This window comes from Acomys minous, assembly GCF_964271855.1.
Source record: "Acomys minous genome assembly, chromosome: 7".
NCBI classification, from domain to species: domain Eukaryota; kingdom Metazoa; phylum Chordata; class Mammalia; order Rodentia; family Muridae; genus Acomys; species Acomys minous.
Window position 1 is genome coordinate 47867700 of NC_140488.1, and position 25163 is coordinate 47892862.

General features: G+C 39.8%; 1 protein-coding gene across 2 annotated transcripts in view; it reads left to right on the forward strand.

Moving 5' to 3' along the window:
* RAB9B (RAB9B, member RAS oncogene family) overlaps positions 1 to 25163 on the forward strand; it is a 53476-nt gene that overhangs the window by 21588 nt on the left and 6725 nt on the right. The window contains exon 1 of one of the 2 annotated variants that reach the window (XM_084790557.1): positions 21795 to 21981. The exons of the other annotated variant lie outside the window; for it this stretch is intronic. The gene's annotated coding sequence lies outside the window, so the exon portion shown is untranslated. Of the gene's footprint in view, positions 1 to 21794; positions 21982 to 25163 lie in introns of those variants that run through there. 2 annotated transcript variants of the gene reach the window in all.

Sequence of the window (25163 nt, forward strand, 5' to 3'; positions counted from 1 at the left end):
AGACTTGAGAAGGAATAAAATCAATTACCTGAGTAAATAGGAAGTGCAGGTTAGCAGCTTCCAAAGTGGAAAAGCTGACAGAGACAGTTTGCTGCCTGAACAGTCGCCCAAAACTCTATAATGTTGGAGCATCATCTTCAGCCTTCTGACCCAATATATCTGACAGACATATTTGTGAGGCAGGAACTATTGAAGACTTGCTTATCCTGTCTTGGCAGAGTTTGGCTGTTGACTTTGCCTGCATCCAAGCTTGCCCATTTTTCGGCAGATATTTTTTTTAAAGTTGCCAAATACAAATAGCCAAAACACTAAGAATGTAACATTAATAATATTCCTGATTTTTTGTGGTTCTTCTTGGTGTATGTAGTTTATTTTATATATGTAATAATATAAATGTATACATAAAATATTTTAAAAGGAATAAAAATAATAAAAATAAATGAATTTAGTCACATACAGTTAAGGGGGAAAAAAAAGGAAAATGATAATGTCAGCTCACTGCTGCCACCTGCTGTTTGACACAATTCATACAGTCGGTAAGCCTGGCTTAGAAGACAAATACTTTCTTGTGTTGAGCAGGCAGTAGCAATGAGTGAAAGATGCTGGTTAGGGACTAATTGAATAAGCTATCACCAGCCCATGTAAAGCAGTCAATAACTCATTACTGCCAGAGAATTTTTCCTACTAAAGCCATATTTCTGTTTGATTTTTCCCAGAATAATCCAAATGTCTATATTTTTAAAATGTGAATATTCTCCATTTTTAATTGGCTAAGGTATGTAGGTACCACCTAGGCACAGTAATGCATACATGTAGCCCCAGATACTCAGGAGGCTGAGGCAGGGATGCTTGAGTACACAAGATCAGGACCATCTTAGGCAGCACAATCCAAATTCAAATATTCGTGCACGCCATATAGGCCAAACAGAAAGGTTCTAGAGTAATTTTTGCTACCATTCTATGTCCTGCAACAGTTATGTAGACATTTTTTTCCAACTTGAGTGGTGTGTATGTGAGTGCATTTCTAAAGCTACGGATAACAGACTCCATTTTAATGTAGAGGGTACTATCCTTTAAGCTGAGGCCATGGACTAATTTTATTTTATTTTATTTTATTTTATTTTATTTTTTTTTAGGATACAAAAGAGCAAGCCATATAGCTTGCATTCCCTGGTCTCTTCTTTCTGGCCATGGAAATGTAAGCAAACACTTGATGGTCTTGCTGCCACAGCCTGACACTGAGCCCACTGCAACTCCTTTCCCACCTCATAGAGTACAGCTTCAAAGCACAAAGAAACATAAACCTCCCCTTTCTTAAGTTGACTTTTGTCAGGGAGTTGCTTATAAAAAACACTACAAGTAACTAATACAGGTCTCAAGGACCATTTGGATAGAGGAGTCAAAATGTAAAACTATGTACTCTGATACAGTTCAAATACTGTTAGTAGTGGCAAAGTAGTCTTAGGCTTCTTTGTACTTCTCATTCAGAAGATCTCAGCTTAAAGGAGTAGGGACTAAGTGTTCTTCATCTGAGCATCTTGACTGGTGAGGATATTTCCTAGAGGGAACTGATGCCCTGTCAGTGCAAGATGGAGGAACAAGTTTGTGCTTTGTCCTGGTTGCTGAATATGATCATGAGTAATGCCTCCCTTGGGCTCACCGAGTGTCATTTTCATCATAAATAAAACAGAAGCTCCATATGGAGACCAATGGAGCCAGCAAGCCTGGGCCGGGTGGCGGGTGGTGCTGCAGAGACTGATGCAACCAACCAAGGACTGTGCATGCTGTGGATCTACATCCTCGGCTCAGATGTAGTAGATAGGCAGCACAGTCTCCTTGTGGATGCCCCAGTATGGGGAGTAGGGACTAGTTCTGACATGGACTCTGGTACCCACAGGTTGATGACTTCATCTTGGCTGGGCTGCCTTGCAAGGCCACAGAGGAAGAGGTTAAAGGTAGTACAGATGAGACTTGATAGGCTAAGGTCAGATGTTAGATGATGGTGTGTGGGGGGGGTGCTTTTCCTTTCTGAGCACTAGGGAAGGGAGAGACAGGGTATGAGGGAGGGAGGATGGGATAGGGAGGTGACGAGGGAGGGGGCTACAATCAGGATGTAAAGTGAATGAATTTAAAATATTTTTAAGTTTTTAAGAAGAAAATAATGAGTTATAAGGCTCTATTATTGTGAAAGTTGTCTCTATGCAAAGATGAAATCTTAGTGGCAGTTGAGTAGCTGAATAAAGGACTAATACTCAAATTCTCTCAGCCAAGTCCCCGGGTATATCCTGGGGCATGTGCAGCCCAAAGGTTCTCAGAAATTGAGGGAGATAATGTGGTAATAAAAAGAACCTTAATAGCTATCAGGTTCAGAACATCTTGTCACAGACCGAGAAGCTGCTATGTCTCAGCATGGGCATAAATCACGGGAGTGTGGATTATTAAAGCTAAGTTTGCCTGACTGATTTTATGGAATATGAACACTTCCAAACTTTAAAGTGGCAGCAATTGTAATGATAATGAGGAGGATCAGGTGTCAAGATGGAAATATCAGTGAGTTATAAGCTAGTAAGTACAATGTGTTCAAACATTACCTATATATGGCATCCTATTGAAAACAGAGCTTTCAAGTTCCACTCCACTAGACTGTGATTCAGTAGGTGGGGGCTGTCCTGGCTAGTTTCATGTCAACTTGACACAAACTACAGTCATCAGAGAAGAGAAAGTCTCAATGGAAAAAAAAAGCCTCGTCATATTCTATTTCCCCTTGTGAGTGAGGTTGAAGATGGAGAACAAGGTAGGAGAAGGAGTGCAGAGAGAAATTATGGTGGAGATCAGGCCAGGGGAGAGCAGAGGGGAGGAGGACACAAGGCCTGTAGAGAAAAGAGAAACTATGGTTTAGGGGCATCTCGGTGACAAACTGGAGAACTAAGTCATGATAGGCTTCTAGGAGAATATGAGGGGGATCCTAGCTGAGACTCATAGTAGCAGGGTTCATGAAGATTTGAAGAGGACATCCTCTAGCCACAAAAGACTCATAGTGGAAGGAGGAGAACACCAACCCACCACAAAAACTTCAATTCTAAGATATGCAGGGATAAAGATAGAGAAGACAGAGCAGAGATTGAGAGAATGCCCAAGCATTGCCTAGCCCAACCCAAGATGCACCCCATGGAAGAGAGCCAACCCCTGACATTATTAACCTACTCTGCTATGCTTGCAGACAGGAACCTAGCAGAGTTGTCCTCTGAGAGGGTCCACCCAGGAGCAGTTAGAAACAGATGCTGAGACACACAGCCAAACATTGGGGAAAGCATAGGGAGTCTAGTGGGAAAAGTGGGGCAAAGAAGGATAGAAGGACCGAGAGATGACAGAAGCTCCACTATAAGTCCAACAGAGCCAACTAACCAGGGCCTAGAGGCCTTGCTGAGATTGAAGCACCAACCAAGGACCATGCATGGAATGAACCTAGGCCCCCTACACAGATGTAGCCGATGGGCAGCTCAGGCTTCATGTGGGTCCCCTAGTAAGGAGAGCAGGGGCTGTCTCTGACATGGACTCTATTGCCTGCTTTTTGATCACTTCTCCCTGGAGGGACTGCCTTGCCAAGCCACAGGGGAAGAGGATGTGCTCAGTTCTGATGAGACTTGGTGAGCCGGGATGGATTGGTAGGGGGGCTCCCATTTTGTGAGGAATATGGAGGTGGGTGGGAGGTGGAACTGGGAGGAGAGATGAGGTAGGAGGCTACAACTCAGGTGTAAAGTGAATAAATAAATTCATAAAAAAGAATGTCTCCTTAAAATCTGACTGTAGGGTACTTGTTTTCTTTTTTCTTTTTCATTTTTCAATACAAGGTTGCTCTGTGTAGCTTTTTGGCTGTCCTAGAACTAACCGCTCCCCCCTACTCTCTCTCTCTCCCCCCTCACCAGCCTAGTCTTGAACTCACAGACATCTGCCTACCTCTGCATCCTGAGTGCTGGGATTAGAGATGTTCACAACCATCACCTGGCAAGGACATTTTCTTAGTTAGTGATTGATGACACAGGGTCCAGTCCGTGGCAGGTGGTGCCGTCCCTGAAGCAGGTAGTTTTGGATTCTGTGAGAAAGCAGTCTGGGCAAGCCATGAAGAACAAGCCAGTAAGCAGTACCCCTCCACGGTCTCTGCATCAGATCCTGCCTCCAGGTTCCTGCCCTATTTAAGAGCCTGTGCTGACTTCTTTTGATGATGAACAGTGATGAGGAAATGTGAGCCAAATAAACCCTTTCTCTGCAACTTCCTTTTTGGTCATTATGTTTCATCATGCAATAGAAATACCATGCAATAAAAACCCTAAGACAGGGGCAGATAGAATTTAACTGACTTAGTATCTGATCTTGAGTCTTAGCAACTACTATCATAATAAATCTAAAGAAGCTAAGAATGCCCTGAAATCCTTTCCCTATAATAAAATGACTTATCAGATTTGTATTCTCAGGTTTTTTTGTTTGTTTGTTTTTTGAGTCAGGATTTCTCTGTGTGGTCCTGGCTGTCTCGGAACTCACTCTTAGACCAGGCTGGCCTCTAACTCAGAGATTCACACTCCTCTCTGCCTCTCAAGTTCTGGTACTAAAGGCATGTGCCACCACTGCCTGCCTCTATTGTTGGGCTTTAAAGAAAATTTTAAGATCTGAAAATGAGAGCTGTATTATGATGGTTAACCAATGTCAAGTTGATTAGCTATGGAATCAAAGAATATAGAAGCCTGTAAGCAAGCCCATAAGGGTTTTTGCAAAAGGGACTAAATGGCAGGGAGAACACCTACCCACCCATTGAGCGGCACCATCCTGAGCTGGCCTTGATATAAATAGATCTGAGGCCAGGACTGCTCTGCCTGCCTGCCTGCCTTCACTCCTCATTGGTAAATGCATCTACACTGCTGCTGCCATCCTTTGTTGACACTGGAACCTAGCTTCTTTGGCCTTCCAACATGGACCAAATCCCAGTATCCCTGCATGGCATGAATCCTTTAGGCTTTCAGAACCAAACTGGGACTGCTGAGGCATCCAACCTCATAGATTGAGCAGCTACCAGGTTCTCAGGCTTTCCAGTGTGCAAAATAGATATAGCCATTGTTAAACTGGCCAAACAATTTTGTATAGGCTAATCTAATAAATCTCTCTCTCTCTCTCTCTCTCTCTCTCTCTCTCTCTCTCTCTCTCTCTCTCTCTCTCTCTCTCAAACACACACACACACACATTCTGTTCCTCTAGTGAACACTGAGTAATACAAATAAATATTTTATTTACTATATACAGTATACATACATATATGGATGAGAATATAGTGATGTTTATTCGTTTTTTCCTTTTATGCCTACTCTTCCAGAAGCCTCCCATCTGTAAAAGGAAGAACTATTTTAACCAGGTCTTACATTTTTGAAAGAGTCTATGCAGACTTTTAATTTTATTAAAATAAGATTAAACTTACAGAAAATCTAGTTTCATTTTCAGAGGTAAACAGAGAAGGTTGAATAATATGAAATTTGCCAGAGTATAAGCTGTATCTTGTTATTTAACCACAGTTCATAAAGAACATTTGAGTACATATTAAATACTTTATTTTATAAATACGTTACATTATGTAGAGGTTCTGTTACATAGTAACAGATGTGTCAATGTGATAAATATAAATAAATGACCATCTGATGCTTCATATTTATATTGAAATGTCATTCTTAATTGTTTATTTCAGGAACCTTCAGAATAAAGTTGAGGGCTTATGCCTTTTCAGACTCTGAGTAACAGACTGAGAGTATACTGGGAAAAAATTCTCTTTTATCCAAGGCCAATTGTTCCTCTCTCACTCTTAACCCATTACCTCTGCTTCATTTAATACGCCTTTCCATCACTTATTTTTATAGTACCCTCTCTTAAGGACCCCACCTATTCCTTTTTCTTCTTGATCTTCAAGCATCTGGTTCCCTTTCAGTCTTCTGATTTGTATTTTCCCTAGATTTTAGGTTACAAACCATGCCCACAAATTCAAGTGCTCACAAGGACTAGAAAGTAGAAGTTGGTGGTTTCTAGTCATGTGTCCACCTAATATACAGCATGACTGCAATTTAATTTGAGTCAGTTCTCCTTCTATGGCTGATTTATTCTCTTTGTTGATGACACGATAGTTCATCTAACCAATCAATATAAGAGTCTAGAGCTCTGAGAGTATGGAGTCAGAAAATAACAGGCTGATAACTGTTGTGATACTGGCACAGATCTAGTCAGAATCTAGAATGAGGGAATAAACAGCCACTGTAGTGATGGGCAGTCATATATGTTGATTAATGTTGACAAATGCGGACTAGATAAGATTTAAGGTAATACTATAATGGTTTCCTCCAAACTACAAGAGGCTCAAGAATGTCTGTCCAGAGCTCTAAGGGAGTCCTTAAGGAAATAGTTGCTCTAACTATGTTCTTCTTGTGAATGTGTTATGTCAGAAATGTAAACAGACATGTTTGTGTCTTTTCCTTGTGTGATTTTAATACCTCGGTGTGTTGATAATGGTTTGAATACACTTTTGTAGTTTATAGTGTGGTGCTTTGTGCTTTTAAGATTATGTTACTTATCAGTTTGTGCCTCATGTGTAGAAAGGTGATAGCATCTACATGGATAATGAGGTACAGAGTTATCCTGCCTCTCCATTTGCACCCAAGATGAAGCCAAATGCTGCTTTTAAATAGGAATATACCAGGATGATAACATTTTTAACGCAACTTGGAGTCATTAAAAGCATGGAACGGCTTCAATATTTTTCCAGTTTCATTTTAATTAGGGCAATTTAGAACTTCTGGCTAGTCTAATTCCCAGGGAAGGACCCTCCAGTGAGTGATTCCTGACTTTTTGTGGGTCATAAAGCTCTTTGAGAATGATGAATGCTGTAAAATTGTTCCTGGAAAACGCATAATTACTGTTTAGAATTTTAAGCACTTTGATCCCTTATATATACCCCAGGCTAAGGATCTTGGCCAAAGATCTTAAAGGTTCACAAGTAAACAGAATGTTGAGTCACCTTAAAGACAGGAAGGGTCAAGAGGCTGAGTTCAAAAGGCTGAGTTCGATGCCGGGAGGTGGTAGCACACTTTTTAATCCCAGCACTTGGGAGGCAGAGGCAGGTGGATCGCTGTGAGTTTGAGGCCAGCCTGGTCTACAAAGCAAGTTCAGGACAGCCAAGGCCACACAGAGAAACCCTGTCTTGGAACAAAACAAAACAAAAAAGGCTGAGTTTGGCATTAGAGACTGTTTTATTTCTCCTAATGCATTGTGCTTATCTACACACCAAAAATCTAGTAAGGAACTCTCTCATGCTGGTACTTAAATATTCTGTTCAACATATTTATTGAAGTTTTGCTGTATAGAAGGAGTAAGACAAGGGCCTGAGGAATCAGCAGTAAAGACAAATGAAGACCTTGTGGTCTGGTGAGGGCTATTGCCATTAAATGATATAAAACACACTAACAGAAGAAGCATTGTAGTTGTCAATGTTAATGGAGGAGAAAATCAAGACAGTAAGACAGAAAGTCATAGAAGATAGGAATGGAAGAAGTTATTTCTTACAACAAAACAGACCATTGGGGGAAAATTCTGTATGCTGAACCCTAAGGACTTTGAGTTGAGGAAAATCCTCAGAATAGTTTTCGGAAGTGGAAAGAACCTTATGTGCAAAGACCTTGAACTACTAAGGAGCTTGCCTTGTAGGAAAAAGTGACAAAAAATACAAGTATACATGGAGAAGAGTATGTGATGGGGGAGTACACAGAATGATGATGTCAAAATAAGAAGGGATCTGTTCATACAGGGTCTTTTCAGGTCATGGTTCATGATTTATTTTATCTGAAGTGTGACAGCAAACGATGGAATAAGATTAAGTACGAAAGTCACATTATTTAATCACACACACACACACACACACACACACACACACACACACACACACACACACCCCACCCCTCATACCCCCCCACTCACTCACTCACTCACCACAATACCCTCATTCTGTTAGGAGGAAGCAATAGGAAAATCAAGAAGACAAGTTTCCAAGCTGTGATAGCAAGGTCAGAGGCAAGTTCCATTAATTTTTCCACAAAACAATTGAAATGATTTGTTGGAAAAACACAACTGGCAAAAAAAAGTAAATGAAATGATTCCTAATAATATTTTGCTATACTCATAGGTTTGTGCCTGGCCCAACTGTCATCAACAAGGCATCATCCAGCAACCAATGGAAACAGATACAGAGACCCACAGCCAAACATTAGGCAGAGCTCAGAAAATCCTGTGGAAGAGGAAAGGAAGAATTTTTAGGAGTCAAAGGGGTTAAGGAATCCATAGTAAAATCCACAAAATCAATTAACCTGGGCTCATAAGGGCTTAAGGAGACTGAACTGACAACCAGGGAGCCTGAATGGGATGACTTAGGTCCTCTGCAAATATGTTATGGCTGTGTAGCTTGGTGTTCTTGTGAGACTCCTAACAGTGGCAGCAGAGGCTGTCTCTGACTCTGTGGCCTGTGTTCAGGACCCTTTTCCTCCTACTTTGTTGCCTTGTCCAGCCTTAATACAAGGGGAGGTACCTAGCCCTACTGTATCTTGATATGCCATGTTCGATTGATATAAAAAAAAAAAAAGCCTGCGTTTTTCTGAAGAGAAATGGAGGAGGAGTAGATGGGGGGAGAGTTGGTGGGGGAGGGACTGGAAAGAGAGAAGGGAAATTGGTCAGGATGTAATATATGAGCAAAGAATGAATGCTTATCAGTGTACACACACACACACACATACACACACACACAGCCTTATGGTTAAGTAAATTAAAATAATTGGATAATTCTTTAAAAAGGAAATGAGATGGCAAAAAAGGAATAAGAGGTAGAGACAAAAGCTCTATTAGAAAAAGAAACCAGAAGACAATAGAGTCACAGAAGACATTACAGACTGAATTTTGCTGCCACCTCTGCAATCAATATGTAGAAGTCTTATTATAATGTCGACCTTAATGTTCCTCAGAGACCCATTTATTTAAAATGTATTCTCCTTTCTATGGCATTAGCAGGAAGTAATGGAACCCTTAAGAGATGAGTCTAATGGGAGAAACTTGAGCCTTTAGGTCATGCTCTTGAAGGACACTTTAGACCCCACACTCTACATGACCACTCTCTTTTGCTTCCTGACTAACAAGAGGTAAGAATCTTTGCCCACTGTGCAGTCCTTTCATGATGCGCTCCCTTGCCAGAGGCGCAAAAGCATGAGTTTATCTATGTCATGCTAAAATATAAACCTCTAAAATCTAAGAGAGAAAATAAACTTTATAGATTGAATATCTGAAGTATTTTGTGGTAGAAATGGGAAGCTAATGGATATAAGTTCCAATCCACAATGTGATTATATTTGAAAACGGGGAGTTTGGAGGTAAATAAAGTTAAACGAAATTATAAGAATGGAGCTGATTCTGAAAGGTTATTGACCTTATAATAAGACAAGGAGAGACAGGGTTGCATGATGTTATATTGCACTGCATGAACAGACCCTTCCTATTTTGACATTCTCATCTTACTTTCAAGTATGGACTTCCAAGCACACTTTGTTTTACACATTCATAAACAAGGTAACAGCTTTGGCATTTAAGGTCTTTGAGCATACACCCTATTCAATTCTCCCTGCCATGTAAGGGTATGATAACCAAGCATCTGTCTATCTACGAGCAGGAAAAGAGCCTTTACACAAAACTGAGCCTTCTCATACTTTGATCTGGAACTTCCCAGCCTCCATAACTAAGAAGTAAATTCCTATTGATTACGCCAACCAGTCTCCAGTATGTTTTATAGATGCTTGAGATGACTCATACAGAAACTAAGAAGAGAATGTTTGAAGAACAAAGAAGTGTCATTGAAGAGTAAAATAAATGAGAGTAATCCAGTGACTACTGAACCTCTTCACGCTAGGAAAAGCATAAACATAGTCCTTAAAGCAATCAAGGTAGAAATCAGAAAAGAGTAGACCGGGGAGAAATGAAGAGACAAACACAAAAAGACTGTAATAAGAGGCAATTTTATTGGAAAGTTTTATAATAAGAAAAGAACACAGAGACTAGAACAATGCTTGCTGGGTCAGGGTGGGGGAGGCTAGACTTAAACTTTTCTCCAGGAGAAATAGATGTTTTCTACTTAATGGATATTATTTCATAGAAACATAAACTAATGCAAAAGGCAGAGAATAAAACAATTAAAAAGCAAGGCCCTTGAGAAGTAAGCAGTACAATCTACAAAGCACAGGTTGAAAAACTGGCATGTCAAGATGATGTAGCTTAGTCACTTTTAAGGGAAAGTCAAGGCAAATATGGGTCCACTTCTAGACAGGATTGTAAGAGTTCATAGAAGAACATAAAGTTTCCTGCAATGATACATTTTCAAAATAAAGTATGAGCCAATGTCAATTGAAGTGGAGATAAAAGAGAAGATATGTGGAGTTTGGTGAAAGGAGACAAAGGTTGAAACAGGGATCATAGGAAAACATAAAGTGAACCCTGTAGAGAAACAGTGCATTTCCATGAGGTATTATGCATGCTTCTGAAGACCGTGTTCACAGATTTAAAAGAAAGTTATTTTAGCCTTAATGGCTTAATACTACATATAATATATATAATGCTCTAAGCATTAATAGGCATTAATGGCTTTTTGTATGTGTGTGTGTGTGTGTGTGTGTGTGTGTGTGTGTGGGTTTGCTCATGTGTGGAGGTGCATATGTGTGTAGAGGTGTATACCCACATGTCTGTATGTGTGAGCACACACAAATGTGGAAGCCAGAACAACCTCACAGTTTGGTTTTGGAGACAAGATTTACCAGTAGAACCTGGCGTTTGTTGCTTAAGCTAGGATGGATTGCCTATGAGCCCCAGGAATCCACCTATGCCTATATTACGTTAGAAAATGACATAATTTATTTTTTCAAAAGCCATTAAAGCAGATCTAGGTAAATAGATAAGTAAATAAGTATTTGCCACTCAAACATGAAGATCTGAGCTTGTTCCCCCAGCATGATGTAAAAAGCCAAGCATGATTGTATTTACTTATAACTTCAGCATTGGACAAGTGGAGGCAGGGGTATTCCTGGGGCTGAGAGGCCAGCCACCCTAGCTTAATTACCAATAGTGAACCTCGTATTTTATTACTGAATTTAGGTAGAACGTTTTAAGTCTTATTATTGAGTATGATACTCCATGTAGATTTTGTTGATGCCCTTATCTGATTGAATTCCTCTTGTCATTTTCTGGCGGTTGTTTTAAAATCAATGAAAGTGTATTGGATTTTTTTGTGAACTGTTGTTTGTATGTCTGTTGAAATGATCAATGTTGCCTTCATACGTCCCTCATTCCTTAGCTTCCCTGTTACTGTTTTATAGTCAATTTCTCATTTTCCTCAACTGCTGTCATTGTCACAAAGAGCTGAAATGATACAGAATTGCTACTTCCTGTTTTACACAAAAGCCTTGAGGAAGAATATTCTTCTATGTGCAAGCTCAGAGTCAGATGATTAACAAAGAAGCTTTGTGAGAAAGGCTTAAAAAAACATTTATTTATTATTTATGCAGCATTCTACCCTCACTAATGCCTACATGCCAGAAGAGGGCACCAGATCATATTATAGATGGTTGTGAGCCATCATGTGGTTGCTGGGAATTGAACTCAGGACCCCTAGAAGAGCAGTCAGTGCTCTTAACCTCCAAGCCATCTCTCCAGCTAGAAGGGCTTTTAAAGAAATGTCCAGATAGGTCTCCTAACCATGTTTCTCTAGGAATGAGGCTTTGAAAGGGTCTAACCTCGTTCTTACTTAGCCTTCTGACTCAGGAGCTCTGCCGTCGCTATGATTGCAACCTGTTAACTTTCAAAGCTACCACAGAGGGAAAGAGAGACTACTGGCGTAGGATATGTAAAAACGCTATGGGCCCTGCTATTCTCACTAAAAGTGGGATGTTTTGTTTCCATAAAGGTTCCTTGAATTGTGTTAAGTCTTTGACAACTTCAAAAAACCCACTGGTTCACATCACAAAAATTTAAAATCCCTGACACTTGTTCTAGCATGCTAATACTATATGCTAAAAAATTGGGTTTTCTATTTATTAGTTCTCCCTCTCTCTCCCTCTCTCTCCCTCCCCCCCGCCTCTCTCTGTGATATTCTTTGTGGTGTTTGTGGAGATCAGAGAGCAATTTGGGGAGAATCAGATCTCTTCTTCTACTACGTAGATCTGGGAGATGAAATATAAGTCCTCACCCACTGAACTATTTTTCTAGATAGGTTTGTAGTTCAGTATCTTGTCGTAGTAGTAGAGTGTGAGAGTAAGGGATAGGAACTAACACTGGGCACCATCACCAGCTCTAATAACATATAATTAGCATATAATTCATGATGTTCAATACTGTGTTATCTGATACTTTATAAGTGAAGAGAAGGACATGAAGCCCACAAATCTAGAATGCTAATGACAGATACTTATGGAAGATGCACATACTTGTGGGATACTCATTATATGCTCTAGAACTAGTATTTTATTGAAAAATTATATACACTATATTTTGCTCAAGTTTCACAGCCTAATTCACCTCAAATTGTCCTCATCTCCCTACCCACCCAGCTTTATGTTACTTTCTCTCTCACTCTCTCTTTAAAAAGTAAACAAACAAACAATGAAAAATAAGAAACACACACAACAATAAAATCCAATAAAAATATAAATCAAAATGGACAAGCAAAAGACCAATAAGACAAGACAGAAGAAGAGGAGGAGGAGGAGGAGGAGGAGACAAAGTGTCTACAAAAATACCACTGATCTTGTTTTGTGTTGCCAAACTACTGCTGGGCATGGGGGCCTGGCCTGAAGCATAGTTAAAACCCAGTGAGATTCCACTAAAGAAAATGAATTTTTCCTTTATCAGTGGATATCAATAACAGATAGCTTCTTGGTTAGGGGTGAGAGCCTGGATCCACTTCCCCTTCTCAGTGCTGGGATCCCATGTAGCTTGAACCAGTGCAGGTCTTATGCATGCTGTCATAGTCTCTGTGAGTTCATATGTACACCAGTCCTGTTGCATCTGGAAAACATTATCACAATCTTTAGATCTTGCAATCTTTTTTTCTCTCTTATGCATAGATACCTGAACCTTGATGGTAGAGCTTTGATGAGGACTTTCAATTTAGACCAAATGCTCCAAAGTCTCTCACTTTCCATACATTGTCCAATTGTGAGTCTCTGTGTTAATTTCTATCTCTGGCAAGAAAAAACTTCTCTGACAAGAGCTGAGTAATTCTGGGTATAATGACATGTTACCAGGAGTTAATTTATTGCTATGTTGCTTTAGCAGAATAATAGTAGTATGTTTTCTCCTAGATCTGTGACCTATATAATCTCAGTTTCCTTGCCATTTTATCAGTGTTAGTTAGGCATGGGTTTCATCTCATCAAGTGGAGCTTAAATCCAATGAGATAGTAGTTGGTTACTCCCAAAATATTTGTGCCACGCTTGAACTAGTATATCTTGCAAGCAGGTCACTTCTGCAGTGGACATTTTATTTTTCAAAACATGTTGTGTATTTCCATGAAAGCACTCGCCATTTCAGCAGTGCCTAATCATTTTCCCTAATTCAAGTTATTATGTCAAAATTGATTCTTATTTTGAAAAGTACAGTGATCACAGATGGAACAAAATAGGTAACCATTTTCCATAACGAATGCTCACACATTAAATATGGCCCAAACATGTCTGCATTGACTTAAGTCTGGGTATCATGGTTTTGAAGGATCAATGGCAAGATATTGAGTATTTGGTGAGAAAGGAAAGAAAATAAATAAGTCATCAAGGCGTTTGAGTTGGCGTGATTGCTGTGCAAGCTTGATGACTTAAGTTCAATACCTAGACCCATAAGGAAAGGCAGCAACCACCCCCAAAAGTGGTTCTTTGATCCCTCCACTTTCCATGATACACACACACACACACACACACACACACACACACACACACACACACACCAATAATAAAATAAACAATAGAAATAACATTAATTAATTATTAGATGCTTAATCCAGGGAAAAGAAGGTAAAAAGTGTGTGAGAACAACCTGGATACATGAAAGTCTACTACTATGTTGAGGAAGGATTGCATTATTGTAAACATTGCTTCTCCTGTCCCATAACAGGCACCTGAATCTTTTCCCCATTGTTACTGAGACAAAAAATTTCAATTTACTTAAAGTAGTAAATGAGCTGAAACTGTGAAGATTTCCATTTAGGTTAACAAACCTGCAGGCTATGTATGAAATTTAGGGAACCCATTTTATTTCTCTAAGATGAAACTTTATTTTAACTCCTTTAGTATCAAGGTAAATTGGCTTTAATTTTTGACACTGGTTTAACTCTGTAGACCAGTCTGAGCTCAAACTCACAGGTCTTCTTGCATCTGCCACCTGAGTACTGGGACTAAATGCATGTCCTTCTACCCCTAGAAAGATAAACTGACCTTTTATATAATAATATATGCTTGATAATAATGCTTTAAGAAAAGTTGAGCAAGCTATGGATATTTCACATTCATTGGCACAAATTATAAAAACATTAATTTTCATGCAAACAACACATAACATACACATTCATCTGGACAATGTTTTACAGCATTTAGAACAATTATAAGGCAACAAGTCTATAGTATTATCAAAATAAACAAAGTGTAATTCTGTCTTGCACCATAGGAAAAAATAGTATATTTTAAAATAAAAATTATTAGTATTCTAGTATGCAATGACTTCCTTTTTATTATTGATTTTTTTAGTTAGCATACAAAATGTTGTTTTTTCTTGTAGCATTTTTATAGATGTATATGCACTTTGTTAGTATTTGTAGTCCTTTTCCCCCGTCTGGTTTCCCTTTCAAGTGGTGTCATTCTTCCCCACAGTTATTTCAGCTTTCATGGTGTGTGTGTGTGTGTGTGTGTGTGTGTGTGTGTGTGTGTGTGTGTGTACATGTGTGCATGTATGCACATGCAAGTGCAGATGTGTTTAAATCTAGATTCACTTGTAAAAAAAATCATGTCAGTTTCCTCTTATCTTTTTCCCATTACCCTCTCTAGTTCCCCCTTTCCCCAGACTCCTAGGCCATTAAGGAAATGCAAATTAAAACTACCATAAGATTCCATCTTTCACTAGTCCGGTAGGGCTACCATCCAGGAAACAAGTGATAGACAGTAGACATAAGGATGGGGCTGAGGACATGGATCTTTATATACTGCTGGTAAGAAAGTAAATTGAGTGGCCTCTGTGGTGATCAGGATGGCATTTCCTCAAAACCTGAAAATCGAACTACCATATGACCCTGTGAATACATCTGAAAGAATCTCAATCATTATGCTTCAGAGATGCTTGCTCATCCATGTCTATTTGTATTAGTCAAGACATGAAGCCAGCAGTCCATTCATAGACAAATGGATAGGAAAATGTGCCATATATATACACATTTGTTATTTTCAGCCATAAGGAAAAATGATGCCATTTGCAAGAAAACTGAACATGGTATAAAAGTAGAAAAGGGGCTATCTGGGGAAAGAGCAATTAGTGAACAAAAAGCTTTAGTGAACCAAATGACTAAATAGTGTGTATGTGTTGAATATATTTACTTTTAAAATTCATACTTGCTAGCAAGCAACATATATTGTTTAGAAGCTTCTTACCCCATTCCAAGGAAAAGCTTGTACACTCTCAGGAGACAGTTCAACAAGACCAAATCTACGTTCAACATCTAAGGTCAGAACTAGTACCAGCATGTGTGGGTGTTAAGATGTTCCAGATTCTTGGTAAGTGAAGACATTCATGGGACATGCTCCTTGGGCTAGTGTCCAGATATAAGTGAGTATATACCATTTGACTCTTTCTGCTTCTGGGTTAGCTCACTCATTATGATCATTTCTAGTTCAATCCATTTGTCCACAAATTTCGGGAATTCCTTGTTTTTCATAGCTGTGTAGTATTCCATAGTGTAAATGTACCATGGCTGTTTCCATGATCTGGCTATTATGAATAATGGACTCTAGGTGAGAGAAGCATGGGAGAATGGGGAAATAGAAGGATCCAAAGGGTCCTAGAAACCTACAAGAAGAACAATATGACGGGCAGATCTAGGCCCAGGGGTCCTGCTCAAACTATGGCACATGCCAAGGACAATATGTGCAGTAAACATTGAACCCCTACCCAGATCTAGCCGATGGACAGGGCGCTTTTCACAGTTGAGTGGAGAGTGGGATATGACTTTCTCACTTACTCTGGTGCCCCACATTTGACCATGTCCCCTGGAGGGGGAGACCTGATGGCACTCAGAGGAAGGACAGCAGGTTACCAAGAAGAGACTTGATACCCTATGAGCATATACAGGGGGAGGAGGTCCCCCTTAGTCACAGTCATAGGGGAGGGGAATAAGGGGAAAATGGGAGGGAGGGAAGAATGGGAGGATACAAGGAATGGGATAGCAATTGAGATGTAATATGAATAATAAAGAAATATATATGATGTTCCAGATTCCATTGTTTCATAAGAAGAGCTTTCTGGTGAAGGGCATGCTCCACATGATAGAACGGGCTGCTTGTGAAGCCTTTATTCAGAAGCTGAGAGTCCATGAATTGTAGAGGAGATTCTGAAAAAAAGCTGAGACATGCAGTCTGCAGTTCCTAAATGCATGTACATGGGCCATATTAGAATTGTCCAGAGAACTTATTTTAAAAAATAGAGATCTCTGAGCCCTACTACAGGGATTTCCAGGTCACAGAACAGGAATTTGAAGTTTTGATAAGTCCTTTATGTAATTTGTTGTGCAATTAGTTTAGAAATCAGTAGATTAGATAACCTTGAACATGCATGTACAAAGCAGCAATTTCTGAAGTGAGTTCTAAAGAGAGAAGGTGAAAATGAGCGTTCTACTTTAGTAGGACTTCAAAGGATAGAGGTCCTGTAGTGATGGGCAAGATCTAAGCTATTGTCCTTTATTTTCAGGCTCCAGAAACCTTAAAGGTAACTGAAGCACATTAACCAATCTCACTATGTTCATGCCTAATTTATCCTCTTAGAATAAATAATTACATTTTTATGAGACTTGGATTTTATGTCCATCCTTTAGATAAACCATGATTAACTACTAGATAAAAAAGAAGATTTCATGTAAGCGTAGAATGGGACAAATAATAATATTTTTTATTATTTTTCTTTTAAAACACACAAAAAAGAAAAGACTATATAGTGAATATTGTAATTGCCCATCATGCAGCTTCAGTTCATGTTCTGTCTGGCTTTATCTAAGCCTCCCATTCCACCACCACCCACCATCTTGCTTTAAATAAGTATCAGGTGTCAGTCGTATCACATAATCCATATGCACTCCCGTAACGCTTTTAAAAGATACCTTTTCTATCTAAAGTACTACCACAACATCTTTATGACAACTGGAAGAAAACTGACAATGATTAATTACATAAAAATATATCCTTGTGCTCAAATTTCCCTTGGTGTATATTAGAGTTTTCAAGTTTATATTCAAGTGAGGATGTTGATACTTTGGGAAAGGGAATAACTTTAGAATAGGTTGATATGTCTCTTAGGATGTTTTAATCGTTGTTTTCATGTTATGCAGAGTTCAAGGGAGAGGATGTTTAGTTCAAAGAGGTCTCTAGGATATTATTTAGACTTATTTTGCTCTTTAAATTTGTTAAAGGTTCCTCTTCCACATCTTTTTTTCTCTTCCTAGCCTTTTAGGTTTAACGTTATGGAGTTATATATCACATACCATATTGCTGGCATTTTATATTATATACAATTAAAGGAGTTTTAGAATGCAATCACCATGACAATGAGTTGGACCAGTCTCAAAAGAATCTTCATACACATTAGCATTAAACATCAATATTTCAATCTACCCTTTAGTACTATGTAGTTGGTATTTCTGTTTCTATACATTTTCTTATTGTGCATACTTCATATGGATCATGTAAGATGAAATATTTGTAACTGACTTCTTTCACTTGGTAGAGTGCTTTGCAAGTTCATACATTTATAGCATTTGTCAGCGTTTTATTCTTCTTTGGGACTTAATAATATTCCATTGTGGAGATATATTGCACTCTGTAAGCCGCTCACTACCTTGGAACTGTAGTTACAGACGCTTTTGAACCTCCATGTGGGTGCTGAAAACTAAAGCCGGATCCTCTGGAAGAGCAACAAATGTTCTCACTACTAAGCCATCTCTCCAAGCCCCTGATATGACCTTTTATGTGATGTAATTGTAAATTCAATATTATTTCTTTGATGATCTATGATGCCAAGAATTTTCCATACATTTGCTAATAATTTGTACAGCTTTGGAAAAAGAACAGTCAGATTGTCTGCTAATTTTTATTCATTTTGAAAACTTCATGTTCTTTTGTTTGTTTTGAGACAGGATCTCCCTATGTAACCCTAGTTGGGCTGAACTCATCATACACACTGGCCAGGATGACCGCTAATGCACAGAGATCCATCTGTTCCTGCCTCCCAAATGCTAAGATTAAAGACATGGGCCACTATGCTCAGCAGATTCCATTTAAAAAACTATATATATATATATTATATATATATAATATCAGTGTGTGTGCACGTGCATGTGCACATCATGCAGGCATCTGTTCATGTGAGTGTGTGACAACATATGTGTGTGAAGACCAGAGGTTGACCTCAAGTGTCTTTCTTGGTTGCTTTGCACACTGTCTTTTGAGACAGAGTCTCTCACTAAATCTGGAGTTAACAGACTGGTCAATGAATTACAGGGAAATGCCTATTTCTGACCTCCACTGCCTTTTATACAGGTGTTGGGGATCTGATCTCAGGCACTCATTCTTTCATGCCCCAGACCCTTGATAGTGTTTTATCTTTTCAAAAGCACAGGGCAATTTAGTGTCCAATGTATTTCTGTGATGTTGATAGTACTAATATGCCTTGATTACTTACTGAAGTCCGAGATACTGCTTTGTATACAGATAAGTTCCCATGATTATCACAATATTACTTTTCCCCACACTTACAAATTAGAAAATTGAAGCAATGTGATGTAATATGAAGTAATCAGAAAACCCAATATTGAAACTTTGTACAGATCAACCACTGTACTGTGGAGATGACTATCTATATCAGAGAGAACTTTGATGGTGTCTTTTGAATCAGAAAGATTTTTTTCATTTTGTCACTTTTATCATATCTAAGAATTCACTGTCTAGTTTAAGGTCATGAAATTTTACTTATTTGTTTCTTATAGGAGCTGTAGAAATATTCTTAGTATAGAATATGCATTTAGAAATCTCTGGATTAACATAAGGTTTTGCTTACTCCTAGGGTTTCCAACAGTCTCCAACAGTGTAATGTCTTTAGAAGTCATGAGATCCTGACTACAGGACTAGGTATCCAGGAAAGTCTTAAACACTTATATGTAGGCTTGGGAAGACTGTTAAAACTGTCAAAAACCAGAATCTTTGGGAAAAGAACAAACGAGGATAGATTATTATACTGGAAGATGAGACTCTACTAAGGACATTTATTTAGAGCTGTTCACAAAACATTTCATTAGGGTGCAGAAAAATCAGTGTTGTAACAGCAACATATTTACTTTCATTTTTTCACAGTTTCTATGTTGGAGTGTTTTTGTGTGTGTTTTATAATGTATATATAAAATAATACATAGTAAACAAAGTATAAATGTACAAATATTACACATATATAAATTAAATGTATACATACAAATATTTAGTCCTTACTCCATTTTGTACTGCTATACTAAAATACCTGAGACTGTGGGACCTGTAAAGATGCTTGTTTTGATGGAAGGTTATAGAGGCTAGAGGATCCAAGCGGAGTGCCACCAGTACCGTGATGAAAGGTCCCAGGATGGGCAACAACATAATGGAGAAGCAAAAATAGACATATTGGAGACAAGTACATAATGTGTCCTTACTTCTTAATATCTCACTATTGTGATATTGAGCTCACTGCTGAGAGACCAAACCCACTTTGTGTGAGGATCACCATTAATCCATTCCTGAGGGTGGGATCCTCGGGACCCAATGATATTCCATCAGGCTCTATCTCTTAAATAAACCACCACCATAATACTACCACACTGAGGACCAAACTTCAACAACAACAACAACAACCCATACCCAAGCTGTAGAAGGCTCATGCTCAGTATTTTCCTTTATTGAAAATTAGAGCCAGTAAAAATTAATCTGGAGGATGTTATCTCGAGAATATTATAATGTGTTTGTATGAGAAGTGAGGTGGGTTTAAACCATGCAAGGGGTTCCATTAGATCCACTTATTTTTAAAATATCAACATTTATTGGCGATACATCATTCATTCATTCATATTTAGTAAATACTTTCTTAGTGCATAATATGCATCTAGATTTGGTGGGCCACACAGTTGTGAACTTAAACACAGTATCTGAACTCATAGTACTGTATAATTCAGTGGGGTAAACTGTGATCGTGATGTGAAATAAAAGCACAGAAAGCTACAAAGAGGCTCTAAGAGATAAACTGAGGCACTGCCTTCATTCTGGGATTATGGAGAAGATCATCCTGAAAAGTGGCGTTTAAGCAGAGCCTTGCTGAGACTGGTTGTTTTGCCTTGTGAAAAAAAAAGGTAGAGGGAGAATGCCATAGGTGGAGGAGGGTGCGTGTGTGAGGAACATATGGTGGGAGGGGACAGTGCCATACACACACGGGTGTTCAGAAATCAGCGCAGCTTATGACGTGACTGTAATTGAGATATAGACGGAGTGCAAGCTAAATGACTTCAAGAGATTTGCCTTCCTTTGGTTATGGTGAGGGTGGACAGGGGTAGGGGTAATCACAAGCCAGCTGAAGACGCCGGAGGGCCACAGAAGGTCAGGAGGAACTAGCTTGGTGGCTGGGCATAACTGGAACATTGACTTCTCCAGTAGCATCTCCTGGAACACTGATGTCCGTGACTCTCTAGAATGGTAATTGGTGAGGACGGGTAAAGGACTCTGTGCTTTCTCTGACTGAGTTACAGATGTCAATCTTCCCTTTTGAAGAGTCACGAGACTCTCCTGAACAAGGGGCACCAACAGGGCCGACTAATGCGCTACAATCATGTGCTTTCCTGTACTAGTTGAAGCAAGAAGATGTATGTATTAACCTCCTGGACCAAACCCAAAACAGAGCAAGCAGATACAAAGATAAACAAGAGATTTGCTTCTCTGGTAAGTGAGGTAAATAGAAGAGCCATTGCGGGAAAGAAGGCTATAGCTAGCTCTGCCTGAAACTTTAGGCCCTAGACAGAAAGGAAGCTAAGGTTCCAGAGCATTTTTTTTTCTTTAGTCTTTTGAGACAGGGTTTCTCTGTGTAGCCTTGGCTGTCCTTGACTCGCTTTGTAGACCAGGCTGGCCTCGAACCCACAGCAATCTGCCTGCCTCTGCCTTCCTAGTGCTGGGATTAAAGGCGTGCGCCACCAAGGCCCAGCTCCAGAGCAATTATTTGATGGCCCATTGTCACTGTGACTTCTAATCAGATCCGGGTTGGACAAGGAGCTTGAGGGAAGAGCAAGCCAGCCAGGAAACACTCTTTACAAGGTGCCAGAGGGAGGCAGCTCTAGCGGGTCGCCCCCTGCCCGCCCCGCCCCAAGAAGGGGGCACGAGGAGGCGGCGCGGGCCCCGCCCCCTCCCCTGGCGGGCGCGGGCGCGGGCGCGAGACGCTGCGCGGCAGCAGCGGGAGCGAGCGGCAGCTGTCAGGCCACCGAGGTCCAAGCTGCACTTGCTGCCCCATTGAAGAGGAGGTGGCAGCACAAGCTGCGACCTGGTCGCTGAGGAGTCAGGCGAGAGGCACACTAGCTGATCCACCTGGCATCTGTAGCCCTGTCCTTTCTCCTTCCCATTGTGTTGGGTAAGGTGTCCGTGCGTGGGCAGAAGGAGGGGGCTAGGACTGGCCGACCCGGGAGGCCAGGAGGTGGGGGGCCTGAGAGAAGAGGGAGAAAGGGCAGCTCGTGTCATCTCTGGGGCTACTGGCACCTCAGTAAAGGGGTCTTGGAGCTGCTGAGGTTGTAGTCGGAGGTAGGTGATGGTGGAGGGGGGCGTTGCTGAGTAATCTGGAGTGGCTGCCAGAGCGGGGCAAAGAGGCGCAGGGATCCGTGGGGAGCGGGTGTGGTTCACTGCGCATGCGCCACAGTCGACCAGCTCTAGGAGCTGGGGAGGTAAGAGGACCTGGGTCTGAGGTAGTTGGGACTATACAAGATATTTCACTTTCTAAGTTCCCAATACCAAAACAGTGTTCCTCTCGTGGAGAAGCCAACATTCCTGGTCACCTAAGGACGTTTTATTCTTGTCCTAAAATCCCTTACTTCCAGGCAGCCTATTAAGGAAGACATGGCCTGGGGACAGTGCCAAGTTCCTATCAAGTGTGTCTTTAGGTTTATTGGCTCAGGAATGTCATGAAGGGTGAACTATTAGACATGAATTTCCACACTGAACACTTAGTTGCATATATGATGTAAATGTCAGCATGAAATTGGAAATAGCATTTCGGTGGCATGACAGCTATGGTATCTAGACTTCATAGCATGGGCATAGCTAGCTGATAATTGAGCTCTGCAAAGTAAATGGAGTGCGTCACAGGGCTTCCCCGCTGCAAAACAAACCCCTTCCTAGCATCAAGTTGTACGGGAAGCAACCTACACCGTTTAATTAGAGGCTCTCAAAGATCAACCATTTCTTGTGTTGATTTTTACATACATTAAGACAAGCCACACCCATTTCTTCAGTGCAGTATTTCTGAATTTTATTTCGGGATCACACAGTAAATTGAACAGCCCTAGTCAGCATGTGGCCACAAGATGGGCTTTGCTCACAGCTCCGGGCATGTCCCCTGCCTACGCAGACTTCCAACAGGGCTACTCTCATCCATTGTGTAGCCCCCCTCTCTCTTCCCCCACCAAGCCCTGCAGTACACACCCCTGTCAAGACTTGCTCCCGAACAACCTGCACTACTGATTGTAAGCACCATTCCACCCCATGGAAAGTGAGGTGATATTGCCAATTTGCTTGCGTGCCTCTTTTCTCTCCGTAATCATAATAAAATGCGTTGTTTTAAAAGATTCAACCTTGATTGTATTGCCTCTGCTCTCTATCTCAAGCATCTCCAGCTAAACACGGTAATTTCAATAAGCCTGTGTGGGTGCTGATTGAAAAGGTTTCAAGTGCACTGAAGAATAAAGAGCTAGGACTATTGGTTATATGGATTCCCGATCCATCTTATTATCCAAGACAATATTTGAGTCAAAGCCAGATATTTCTCTTAATGGGACCAAAATTAGAAAAAAAAATATTGTGGTCCAAGAGGGCTGGAGGTGTAGCTTAGTGGTAGAGTGTTTGATGCATAGCACCCTGGTGTGGATTCCCAGTACAGTGGATTTAAAAGAGAAAAAAGAAAAAAGAATATTTGGTTTAGATCTAGTATGACAGGAAGCCATACTGAATTTCTCTTCGTGTTAGATATATTTGTTGTTGTTAAAAAATTCTTCTCTCTGCTTAAGGCTTTCTTATTTTTATGTTGGATCAAATCTGGCATCTCCTGGGGGAGGGAATTTGATTTCATTGATTTTTATACTGTGCTAGTTCATTTCCGTTTGAGCGTGTGTTAACATATACCATCCTCATCTTTAAACATAGTAACAGGGATGACAGCATCCATTGAAAACGAAATGGGCATCATTATTCTTATCTTGGTTTTTGTAGGAATAGAGAGATTGTTGCATACATATATTTATTTTAAAATGTGAGTGTAGCAAAAGGGAAATAGAAAACCTTCCATTGACTTTCAACAGGTGGAATTTCTATTAAGTCTTGTCTGGAAAAGGATCCAGATAAATGCATAATTTGTATTTTTAGTTACATTATATGTGATCATATTTGGATATCTTACAAGATCATGGATCAATTGTTGGCATAAATTCCAAGTCATTAATTCTGGGTACCTACCTATCTATTAAGGCATAAATACTTCCTGCTTATTTCTGTGATGGATTCTGGTACCACATACTGAGGAGGCATCAAAGACAAATGCAAGCAGAGGGCCTACTATTTTTTTTATGGTACAACTGGGCTGTATTGGCTTTTTTTTTAAAAAAGATTTTATTTATTATATACAGTATGATCAGATCACATTATAGATGGTTGTGAGCCATCATGTGGTTGCTGGGAATTGAACTCAGGACCTCTGGAAGAGCAGTCAGTGCTCTTAACCACTGAGCCATCTCTCCAGCCCAGGACCTACTATTTAAATATTTTAAATAAGTTGTGTAGGAAAGATACAGTTTTTAAAAAGAAGTTTCTTAACAACATCAAACAATGAGATAATATCAAACTGCAAAGAATGAGATGTTTTATTGAGACATAAAATGTGTACATATTTATACGTTACAATAGCATTTGATAAAAATATAGAATATATAATGATCAAAAAGTAGTAATTGTTTCCATTTCTTCAAATATTAGTAATTTCTATGTATTGGGGACTTTCATATTCTGAGGTTTTTTCCTATAAAGTACTCAATGGAAATTTCTTATTTTCCTTTTTAAAATGTCTAATTTTTAAAATTAAATTTGATCATTGGCAAGTTCATACAGGTGTATAGTGCATTCTGTTTATTCTGACCTCCAGGACTCTTTTATCTCCTACCCATACCTGTCAGGCATTCACTCCTCTCTGCAAGTCCTTGTGCATCCCAGAATAGCCTTGAACTCCTCTTGCTGAGTATGATCTTGAACTTTTGATCTTGAGTCCACTTCCTAAGTTTTATATGGTGTTGAGGGTCAAATGCAGTGCATTCAAGTACTCTTCCAAATAATTGAGATACCTCCTCTTCTGGCGATTTTAAAATATATCATCAATTGCTTTGAGCAGCAGTTATCCTACTTTCTTTCTCTAATGTGAAATAGAACTCCACTGAGAATCCAACCCAGGTCCTCATACATGTTAGACAAGTGCTCCCACCACTGGGTTCCACCCTCAGTCCCTCCTGTGAGATTAAAGCTTAGATGTTTATTTGTAAATTCCATATGGGCAAGTCC